The sequence below is a fragment of the Schistocerca piceifrons genome, chromosome 5 (assembly GCF_021461385.2).
Source record: "Schistocerca piceifrons isolate TAMUIC-IGC-003096 chromosome 5, iqSchPice1.1, whole genome shotgun sequence".
Classification (NCBI taxonomy): Eukaryota; Metazoa; Arthropoda; class Insecta; order Orthoptera; family Acrididae; genus Schistocerca; species Schistocerca piceifrons.
In genome coordinates, this window is record NC_060142.1 from 144744733 (window position 1) to 144757078 (window position 12346).

The following is a 12346-nucleotide window of genomic DNA, read 5'->3' on the forward strand; positions in this document are numbered from 1 at the left end:
TGTTGTAACTTTTTCTCGTAACAGACGCGGCGGAGTGTAACTCAACGATCTGTTTTTGATCCTGTTACAAGAAAACAGCTTCGACACAGGGAAGGATTCCTGTGTCAGCCATTTCCTACCATCGGCCCTCGCACGACATGCGAGGTCATGAAAAGAACGCAGAAACGTATTTTACACACTTGTAAACCGCTGATGCCACATGCCAGATAACATCCTGAATTAGCCAATGAAGTGCGAGAAAGAATAACTTATTTTATATCTCAACAAGCCCTTTACTGTCTCAGGAACATACTCACGCTCCTGGATAACGTAGTGAGTGTTTTATCCGAAAAGTGTTCTTTCGCCCAATCTTGGGCTCCAAATAACGTACTACAACATCGAATGTTGCTTGCCATTCTACGAAAAGCGAATTGATTATACGCCTTATCAATACGAACAGGGGAAGTTTCAGATCAACGAAATTTCCGATACTCGAGAATCCAGAGATTCGTGCAGTGTCCACCGCTACGATTTTCTTTGATAGATTTGTTCTTCTCAACTGGCGCTGGGATGAAATATTTCACAGATATGGTATTTTAGCTGTAGCATGGGATGCTCTGCAACTGAAGTGTGTGAGATACTCTTGATCATTCGGTACCTCGACTGTAATTCTGATCCTCCGTTCCTGTCAGATACTGAGTGCTTATTTTTCTAAAATTAGTTCACTTGATACATCGGATAGATACTGACTCACGAGCATAGTATCTTCGTGCAAGGGATAATAATGAATAAACACATTTGCTGTTAGACCAGGCGGAATTACGTTATTAATATCGTCCATTAGGCAACCGCTTTACTGCAGTGGATACACCGGTTCCCGTGAGATCACCGAAGTTAAGCGCTGTCGGGCGTGGTCGGCACTTGGATGGGTGACCATCCAGGCCGCCCTGCGCTGTTGCCATTTTTCGGGGTGCACTCAACCTCGCTATGCCAATTGAGGAGCTACTCGACCGAATAGTAGCGGCTTTGGTCAAGACTACCATCTTACGACCGGGAGAGCGGTGTGCTGACCCCACTCCCCTCCTATCCGCATACTCCACCGAGCATGACACGGCGGTCGAATGGTCCCGGTAGGCCACTCGTGGCCTGAAGACGGAGTGCTAAATTTCGTTCATTAACTTTCATAACTGTCTGAAAAGGAAGGGGACAAGCAAGTCAGTGTGTAAGATTTTAGATATAAACAAAGTAGTAGTTTTTAGTGACCTCGCGCGACTCCAACGTACAAATACTCATTTGTGCTCAGAAGGAGACACTGTTTACTCACACAGAGAGAAAGTGAAAAAATCATATATTTTGACTTACAGTCCTTTACTTCTAGGTATCTTGCTCCGTCCCATGTTACTTTTTCTATTACTAATTTTTCGTGCTGCTAGTCATGAGGTAGCCTGCTGGATATTCTAAGGAATCCTGTGTACAGAAGATACACTCTGAGTGGTGCAGGCAAATATTCTAATGAAGCGTTGTCCGACGCGGAGGATTTCCGTCCGTTGAACTGTAAGGAAGAAAAAAATGTAACGAAAGAGAATGCGCACGACGCTGAGCAGGCTTCTTCATTACGAAATACCTGTGCACAAGAACGCCGGAAAACGAATTGCAAAGTTGCACCAGAGCCTCTCTTTTTCCACGCTATAACAAACCGCTGCCGTGCATGGAGTAAATTATAAAGGCTTTCTTGCATCCATGGTAGTTGCTGAAAAGCCCCGACCGCAATTTCCTTGTTCCTTCGCAGCGAAAAACACAGCCTGGATGGCAAATAAGACAGAAGGCGCTGCTCACGAAGAGGTTATCACTGCACGGCGCATCTGCTGCAGCCTCTGCGTCGCGCAGAATACACGGCTTGAGCCCCAGAGGCTCAGACCGAGCCAAGCGTTCGCCAACATTTGTAGAAAACGCAATTCCAACCAGACTTGTAGCTATAACGAGAGAGATGGCAACGGTGTATCGACGGTGTATCAGTGTCTCGTTCACATACATATTAGTTTACTAAAATTCGTTACCGGTTTCGGGTTTTGTCATACCAAATCGCTAAAGATGTCAACATGGCTCCTGTGTCAGTTTGCACGCATTAAACTTATTATCCATTTTAAAATACGTATTATATTACGTTTTCGAAATGTCTTTTTTGATGCAAACAAACTTTACAATCTGTTTTTACTAGGGCTACTAGCGTCGAACGTTATAAACTTTGATTTATCTTTAAATTTGCACTCTTGCTATTGTTTCTTCACACATTGACTACGCTCCTACTGTCGTTGCTACAAGTATACGCGGCCGGTAAGTTTCTCACTTTTTTTCGCACATTTAATAGCCCCATTTTCTTGTTTTGTAAATTTATTGATGAGTTCTGTTAATATTTTTTTCATTTTTAGATATGATGGAGTTCGTTAAAGTAATATGTGACCGAGATATCAATTCTATAATTTAATCACTTAGAAAGATCGTCGCTCTCCACCGCAGGTCAAAGTGGCCGTATTTCGCGACGATCTTATGTTTGCAGCGAATCCTGTAGAGAATTACTTTGCTACGAAATGATATTCTGTCACTTTATACTCCTTTTTTAGAAGATTAATAAAGCAGAATGACATTACAGTGCTTAACATTTGAAGGAAAGGCTTTCATTCAAGTATTTCTCTGCATATTTTGAAGAGTGCGTAACATTTAAATGCAGTTCAAAGTGTATCAAAGCAAGGTACGCAAATGATCTCCGTTCAGTTCGTGTTTAGTCATTCGGTGCCTGAAGGGTGCATCCTAGGAGCGATGACGAAGGGTTGAAGATGAGTGAAGAGCCACGCGGTATAATAGATTGTGAAATTAAATATTGATGGATGTCGGACGATGAATAGATTCGTGTTGGTATACAACTCAGATAATGGTTCAAATGGCTCTGAGCACTATGGGACTTAACATCTATGGTCATCAGTCCCCTAGAACTTAGAACTACTTAAACCTAACTAACCTAAGGACATCACACAACACCCAGTCATCACGAGGCAGAGAGAAAATCCCTGACCCCGCCGGGAATCGAACCCGGGAACCCGGGCGTGGGAAGCGAGAACGCTACCGCACGACCACGAGCTGCGGACTACAACTCAGATAATGTGTTGGTAGAATACCAATATTTCAGTTGCTAAACGTCCATGATGTACCATCTACTGATCCGGTTATGCCAGGTTAAGAGCCCACGGGGTGGTCCATGACAAAAAATAAATGAGCGTTCATTAGAGACTCGTAGCTTTTAATGAACAGCATGAACTCTCCCCGTAATATGCTGTGTAGGTAAGTGGATCTGGAAATGGTACGACACAAGAGTTGTGTCTGGGTATGAATCGTACTTTTAGTCCGTGTCTTGGAGCTCCATTAGCGTCGCACGATTTCACAACCATCGCCGCGGCCAGGATCTGCAACACACTCCCGGCAATGTGCGGCGTATATACACAAAATTCACGATTCCATCTGCGACGTTTCTGGAGATCCCAGATTACGTTTCTGGTCTGTTGCACTATCAGATCAATACAAACAAGGCTCATCAGCCTCACTTTGATCCGCGAGACACAATTAAACTTCTCTCCACTCCAAAGTCAACAACAAAAGCGCCGTAGCCACGAAACTAATATCGAAAAGATTCCGAGAAGCAACCACAGCACAGGAGTATGTACATCGTGGTCAGATACTGTCTGAAAAGCTTGTAAGAGTATCGCTGGATAGGTTGGCTGAAAAATACTTGTTGAGAAAAAAATTCGACACGTGCCGCTGTTTCCGAGTTAATTAGCGTTAAGGAGAGGCAATCATGCTGATTCGAGAGCAAATTCAAGTGGCCCGCAATGTACCATTAGTGTCAGCTGTCTCATAACGGCCAGCCTGAATGGCCGAGCGGATCTAGGCACTACAGTCTGGAACCGCGCGACCGCTACGGTCGCAGATTCGAATCCTGCCTCGGGCATGGATGTGTGTGGTGTACTTAGGTTCAAGTACTTCTAAGTTCTAGGGGACTGATGACCTCAACAGTTAAGTCCCATAGTGCTCAGAGCCATTTGAACCATTTTTTTCTCAAAATGTAGACGATAGCGCACGAGCCCAACCAGCCTTTAGCTCTGGTTCTGTCCTTACAGCAGTTCCATATCTAATTTTTTATCGCACTGCGGTTTGTCGTCACCGTCTCTGGCGGGCCACAGCACATTTAGGTGGATGAAGCCAAGGCCCTAGATGCCGGCCATGTAGGCTCCAGCCACAACCTGTTTAGGAGGATTAAACCAAGTTCCTGCCATCCATGAAAGCTCGAGCCACGACACATTAAGGAAGATTACGGAAAGACCAGCCCAACATCTCCAGGGTGAAGAATGCCTCCTTTCCGCAGAACTTTACCTTTTGGTCGACAACAGCCAAAGGAGATAATGTGGCACGTACCAGAGCCACTTCCTTGAAAAATAGTAACTAGATACGCAACATACGCTCTAAGATATATAAATACACGCCACGAAGGATTTACGCAAACTGGTCACAAACTGATGCACATACGGGTCTCAAAGGAAAATGCCAAATCGTAAACTCTGGCTACCGATGGATGACTGTGTGACGCTGCAGCGCAATTTCTACGTGCAGCTGGCAAGCATAGTAAACAGGGGACATGCCGATGCAAGGGCATAACGTATTCACACATTTCTTTACGTGTATTCAGTTGGACAGTAATTATTCATCGCAGACGGACGCATACGCGTAGAAGGGCTCTAAGAAGCCGGTTGGAGTGGTCGCTCAACATTTGTATAGGAGCGATGCCACTATTGGACGATTTTGGCAGGAATGGGTGAAGCATGGCCGAACAAAGCGTCAAGAAGGAGGCAGTCGACTTAAGTAGACGATGGAACCAGGGAACCGAGCAATCGTCAGATGGCAACTCAGAGCCACGGATTCTTCATTATCTTCCATCCGACGTGCAAGTGGCGTTTAGTGACCACAAAGACCGTTAAGGGGGGCTCACGGTGCTCCTTGCGCCGACTACCATTGACCTCTGTACGCCAACAAGGCGGCATTGTGATACCAACCTCACTGTCACTCGCCAAACGGCCCGACAACCCGAGAGATGGTCTGGGGAGCTATGTCTTATCATATCAGGCCCCATCTGATTGGCATCCGCACCTTTACAGTGCAGCGTCACGCCGATGATATTCTATGTCCCATTTTGTTGCCCTTCGTCGCAAGCTATTCTGTTTTGTCTTAGAGTACATTTTACAATAATAAACAACTGTCACACAGTCTTATTTCCTTTAAGGTCTGTCGGATGGTGACGCAAGCTGTCGAAACTAGTGGAGGCAAAACAAAGTTCTCGCCAGATTATTGTGGTAGCCAAAAAATGTCGTTATCAAATGCTGTGGAGCGCAGCCTAAAGGAGAGTTTATAAAGTGTGTCCTTGAAATGAAGAGCTCTTAGGCTTCCAGCCGGGTGACACTGTTAAACTACAGTGACGTTTCGAAGACTGTCATACTCATCATCTTCTGGCCAAAATCACTTCGCCAGAAGTACATTCTCATGATACCACTCGACTGGTCGACGTCGGGGCCAACGTCTTGCTGCATCAATAACCTCCGCATCACCCAGTACAGATTCCCACCGAGCCGAACAGGTGGAATGCGCGAGATCCGGGCTGTAGGGTAGATGAAGAGGAACAGTTGAGTGAAGCTTTGTGAGCTCTTCTCGGGTGTGCAGATTTGTGTGAGGCCTTGCTTTGTCGTATAGAAGAAGAAGTTCGTTTTTGTTTTTTGTGGTAACGGACACGCTGAAGTCGTTTCTTCAATTTCCTGAGGGTAGCGCAATAGAGTTGTCGTTGGACCATAAGTGGGGACATCAAACAGAATAACCTCTCCAGAATCCTAGTCCAGTTGTGCAGTCTCGAATGAGACTGTCCGCACGTTCTAACACTGCTGGTGTCATAACTGTGTGCGGCAGGCCGGCACGCGGGGGATCGGTCAGGTTTGCACGAACGTGGTGCTACGGCGACAGATGCCTCGCCCAACGATTCGCCGTGATTTCGTTCACTGCCAGGTCTCCTAGTGATTCTGCGAGCGCCTACATATATCTGCGGTTCCCTAGTTTTCCGCCAAAAGAAACTCAGTGACAACTTTCTGCTTGGAACGCACCTCCGTTTCAGACGCGATTTTGAAGGCTACCTATAGCGCCGACATCTATCGGAAAGTCATGAAACTGTAGCGGCTGAAGTGGGGATACTCCACAACGTCCCACAACTAATTCCACATTTTTCCAACTGAAACTGGCCGAGAAAAAACTCATTACATTACTTATTGGACGCCACTCGTACTGGTATACTACGACACGGATATTATATACGTCGAAATCGGCATTCACCGTTCTTTTTCTCAGTACCAAGCTTTTACTGACATCCAGGAGATTTGTTATTCCGAGCGTCAGGAGCTAATTGCACAACGGCGCACACTGGGCGTCAGGAGATAAACTGTGTGGGGCAAGCCGAGCGTGACGTTTGCTCTAGTAGGGTCCCGGAGAGAGACCTAATGAGAGGGTGTGGCGGCGGCCCGGGGGTGGCCGGAGGCGGGGGGCGGCGCGGCGTGGGCGGCGGTGACACGCGCTGACACGCCGCCTGCTTTACGACCCCGCAATTACCGGCCCTCAATTACCACCCTGCATAACTCGGCCGCGTTCGGGGCCACAGCGTTATTTGTATATATATACTTGTACACACACACAGGCGGGCGGTGGGTTGCGACAGCGCACCCCTCCCCCCACCCCCAGGGTCGTTCTTCGCAGTATTACGCCACCACTAGCGTTTGCCAGTCCTGTCGCTGCTTGTATAGCCCCCAAACAGAGGAACCTAGCACCTGTGCAGCCGTACACCACGTACACCGAAGAGCCAAAGAAATTGGAAAACCTGCCTAATATCGTGAAGGGTCCCCGCGCCCGTGAACAGGCAGAAGTGCCACAACATGACGTGACATGGACTCGACTGGAGAGAATTGAACCATGAATCTCGCAGGGCTGTCAGTGAATCCGTAAGAGTCTGAGGGGGTGGACCTCTCTTCTGAACAGCACATTGCAAGGCATATGCTCAATAATGTTCATGTCTGCCGAGTTTGGTGGCCAGCGGAAGTGTTCAAACTCAAATGGTTCAAATGGCTCTGAGGACTATGGGACTTAACAGCTGAGGTCATCAGTCCCCTAGAACTCAGAAATAAACCTAACTAACCGAAGGACATCACACACATCCATGCCCGAGGCAGGATTCGAACCTGCGACCGTAGCGGTCGCGCGGTTCCAGACTGAAGCGCCTAGAACCACTCGGCCACCAAGGCCGGCTATTTATTACAAATTAACCACCTGTTAACTGATATTTTAAAACAGGTCGTATGTATTACTCTTTGCGTTTGTCATCTTTTTCGTAGTCATTTGTTTTGTTTTTATCTGCAACGTTAGCCAAAGAATAATACTTTTTTACAATCATACCTTGAAGAATGTAAAGAGCTTCTTTGTAGCTGCGGAAAAGTTAATGAACATCAGTCTATCGTCTTCATATTTCGAGTTTTCGGTATGGAAACTGGCCGAGGAAGAATGGGCAGAGCATCGGCGTCTTTCAAGCTGCAATCTAATGAAGAATTAGAAGCTCCTCCTGTTTAGAAAATTTCAAGCGAGCACGAAGCTGATAAGTATTTTGGTACGAATGATCACTAACCGTGGATAAACTTTTTCCCACTTTCATTGGATAGGCGATCATCAGAAATAGACAAAGGGGAATGTAAACCTCGAAGCATGGCAAAACAGTTTAACTCAAAACCTTACGAAACTGAAGCTACCCCTTCCAACGACTAGCATCCCCACTTGTTCCCGTTTCTGAATCCCTACAGTCATTCAGCGTAAATACCTCATACGTTAACATGAATATAAATATAGGCCGTTTTTATCGTCTGAAACAATCCCCGCTTTTTAAGATTCGTCTAGTCATGTAGTCTGGCTGTCTCAGTTTCATTACCTCGTGTATTTTAATGTTAACCAGGGTTTGATAATAAGAATAAGGAGACCATATTAATAACAAACATGATTATCAAGGCTTTGAATTGTAGCTAACCTTTATAATACGTTTTAGTATTTAATAACATCACACTAGAACTTAACAAGACAGGAAAGCCTAAAGATGGAAGGAGTATGTACTCGTAGAAGAATGTACAAGGCAATATTTTAAAAAGGGAAGAAGAAGTTAATGAAGATGAGATAAGAGGTATGATGCTGCGAGAAGAATTTGACAGATCACACAGACCACTGAAAGACTAAGCCGAAACAATGCTTCTGGAATAGAGGATACTCCCGCAGATATCCGTGGGAGAGCCAGCCGTGACAAACCTGTTGCACAAAGTGTATGAGAAAGGTGAAATACCCTTAGACTTAAAGAAGAACGTAATTATTTCAACTTCACAGAAAACAAGTGCTCGCGGGTGTGAATATTACCGAAGTATCGGTTTAATAAGCCGTAGTTTCAAAATTGTTTACGGAAGAATGGAAAAACTGGTGCAAGCCGATTTCGGTGGAAATCAGTTTGGAATCCGGCGAAATGGAGGAACACGCGAAGCAATACTGACGTGTGACTTCTCTTAGAACGTAGGTTGCGCAAGGGCCAACTTTCGTGTATAGCATTCGCAGATTTCGAGAAAGATTTTGTCAATGTTGACTGGAACACACTCTTAGGAATTCTGAAGGAAGAAGGGAATGCAGTAATCGAGAAGTGAATGCCACAGGGTTGTAGTCTGTCTCCGATGTTATTCTATTTGTACGTTGAGCAAGGGGTAAAGTAACCGACTGAGAAATGTGGAAGGGGAATATAAATTTTGTGGAGAATAAATAACAGCACTGAGGTTTGCGGATGACATTGCAATTCTGTCAGAGACGGCAAAGGACTTTGAAGTAATACTGAACGGAGCTGATAAGAGTGATTATAAGATCAGCATCATCAAAAATACAACAAGAATAATGGAATGTAGTCGCATTAAATCAGGGAATTAAATTATGAAATAATATACACACATCAAAAACAGTTTTGCATCACCTCGGTTCCGAGAGTTCCGGAACCCGTACAGTAAACTGGAATACAGATCAACATAAACATCATTTCCGCCCTTTTTATTACTCATAAAACCACACATTGCATGTTGTGACACTATATAGCGATATCTTCAGAGGTGGTGGTCCAGACTTCTGTACATACCGGTACCTCTAATACCCAGCAGCACTTCCTCTTGCATTGATGCATGCCTGTATTTGTCGTGGCATACTATCCGCAAGTTCATCAAGGCACTGTTGGTCCAGATTGTCCCACTCCTGAACGGCGATTCGGCGTAGATCCCTCAGAGTGGTTGGTGGGTCACATCGTCCATAAATAGCCATTTTCAATCCATCCCAGGCATGTTCGATAGGGTTCATGTCTGGAGAACATGCTAGCCGCTCTAGTCGAGTGATGTCGTTATCCTGAAGGACGTCGTTCACAAGATGTGCATGATGGGAGCGCGATTTGTCGCCCATGAAAACGAATGTCTCGCCAATATGGTTGCACTATCGGTTGGAGGATGGCATTCACGTATCGTACAGCCGTTACGGCATCTTCCATGATCACCAGCGGCGTACGTCGGCCCCACATAATGCGGGGAACCTCCATCTTGCTCCACTCGGTGGAGTGTGTCTAAGGCGTTCAGCCTGATCGGGTTCCCTCCAAACACGTCTTCGACGATTGTGTGGTTGAAGGCATATGCGACACTCATCGGTGAAGAGAACGTGATGTCAGTCCTGGACGGTCCATTTGGCATGTTGTTGGGCCCATATGTACCGCTCTGCATGGTGTCGCGGATGCAAAGGTGGACATTGCCACTGACGTCGGGGGTGAAGCTGCTCACCATCCAGCCTATTGCGCGCAGTTCGAGTTATCGCACGACGTCCTGTGGCAGCACGAAAGGCATTACTCAACATGTTGGCGTTGCTGTGAGGGTTCCTCCTAGCCATAATCCGTAGGTAGCGGTCATCCACTGCTGTTGTAGCCCTTGGGCGGCATGAGCGAGGCATGTCGTCGACAGTTCCTGACTCTCTGTATCTCCTCCATATCCGAACAACATCGCTTTGGTCACTCCGAGACGCCTGGACGCATTCCTTGTTGAGAGCCCTTCCTGGCACAAAGTAACAATGCAGACGCGATCGAATCGCGGTATTGACCGTCTAGGCATGGTTGAACTACAGACAAAACGAGCCGTGTACCCCCTTCCTGGTGGAATGACTGGAATTGAACGGCTGTCAGACCCCGTCCGTCTAATAGGCGGTGCTCATGCATGGTTGTTTACATCTTTGAGCGGGTTTAGTGACATCTCTGAACAGTCAAAGCGACTGTGTCTGTAATACAATATCCACAGTCAACGTCTGTCTTCTGGAGTTCTGGGAACTGGGGTGATGCAAAACTTTTTGATGTGTGTACTAAAAGTAGTAGAAGAGTTTTGTTATTTGGTAAGTAAAAGAACTGATGGTGGACGAAGAAGAGAGGATATGAAATGTAGGCTGGAAATAGCAAGAAAAGCGTTTCTGAAGAAAATAAGTTTGTTAACATCGGATATAAATATAAGTGTTAGGAAGTCTTTTCTGAAGCATTTTGTTTGGAATGTAGCCTTGTATTGAAGCTTAAAATGGATGATAAGAATTTCAGACAAGAAGAGAATAGAAGCTTTTGAAACGTGGTGCCAAAGAAGGATGCTTAAAGAGATGGGTAGATAGCTTATCTAATGAAGAGGATGCATAGAATTGAGAAGAAATTTGTGGCAGAAGTTGACTGCAAGAAGGGATCGTTTGATAAGTCGCATTCTGAGAATCAAGGAATCGTCAGTTTAGTGTTGGGGGGAAGCGTGTGGGGTAAAAATTGCAGAGAAGAAGCAAGAGACGAGTATAGCACGAGTGTAGCAGGTTCAGATGGATGTGGGATGTACCGATTTTTTCAACACATCGATTTTTAATACTGTATCTTTGCTGTCTATCAATTTACTGTATAAGAGGCGGAAATTGGCGAATCGTACGAAACGTAATAAAGTAAGTACTTGTTAATTAAGCAACAGCCGAGGTGGAACTATTCGAGTGTCCACCGAAATAACAGCTTTGTACCCTACACGAAAAAAATGTTCCTGTTTTATTGTGTCCTGGAGATCCTCAAATGTTCAAATCAATTTTTAGACGAAATAGTAACCTTTGTTAATGAACTATGGTGTGCTCTTTGTGGCTACATATACATTCCCACCTCCAGGTGTATTTTCCTCAATCTCTGTAGCGGTCTTCTTTATATTCTGTTTTGTCTGTAACTGAAGTGTCAAGATTTCTTAATTACAAATTTTGTACCTATGTGGGCATTATAAAGTAATTTTAAATGACTGTTCAAATCATTTATATTGATAACTTTCTGTATATACGATTTTATATTTGTATCAAGGAAAGACAACCACACATAATCAAGCACTTTGAATAATCATGATTGGCCATACGTAGGATAATTTTTTGCGCAAGCCTATGGATTGTTAAAGTTGCGTGAGGCTTGGCCGATTGTGACTTATGGAAGCTTGTGCAAGCAGACTAACATGTACAGGCTTGAGCGTATGTCCAAACACTGTACAGAGTTGTACAAGCAGACGTCAGTTGCGAGGTAAATCTCTTGACGTTCCTTGTCCTTGGCCCGTTTTACTTTTTTTTTAATTATATTATTTAATGTTTCTAAGCCTGTTACATTGCGGTACCGTCTCGATAAGCGGCTTATAGTGCTACAGGCTCTCAGTGAGAAGCTGTACCCACGGCTGGAGGTAGCTTGAGCAGCACTTGTGTCACGACGTGTGGAGCTTGGAGCAGGTCGGTGGTGTGAAGAGCGGCCCGCTACGTGAGAAGATATCGTACAAGTTGATATCGGGGAAACCCGCAGAATGGGCACCAATCAATAATACGTTAAAATAGAGTTATTAGTAATAATAAATGATGTTTCATATACAGAGGTCTCAGAAGAAAGAGCTCGTTCACAGGAGAGTGCTTTGAATTGCTGCATGTTATATGTTTCGTTAAATTCAAATAGAAGGCATCAGATATTATAAGGCGTGCTAGCTATTTCTAACAGTACCTAAGGAACTATTTATCAGCGTCAAAAACGCAACAGATGGGATCAGACTAATCTGAGGCTTAGCATTTTTTTCCTCCGACCCCTTCATATACGAGGGCTACTCGGAAAAGTAACGTCCGATCGGTCGCAAAATGGAAACCACAGCGAAAATTCAACGAATCTATCAAAAAA

At 45.1% G+C, this 12346-nt stretch overlaps 1 pseudogene; it reads left to right on the forward strand.

The window, feature by feature from the left end:
- Window positions 1-822: 822 nt before the first annotated feature.
- On the forward strand, window positions 823-940 carry LOC124799358 (annotated as a pseudogene).
- The last annotated feature ends 11406 nt before the right edge of the window (window positions 941-12346 follow it).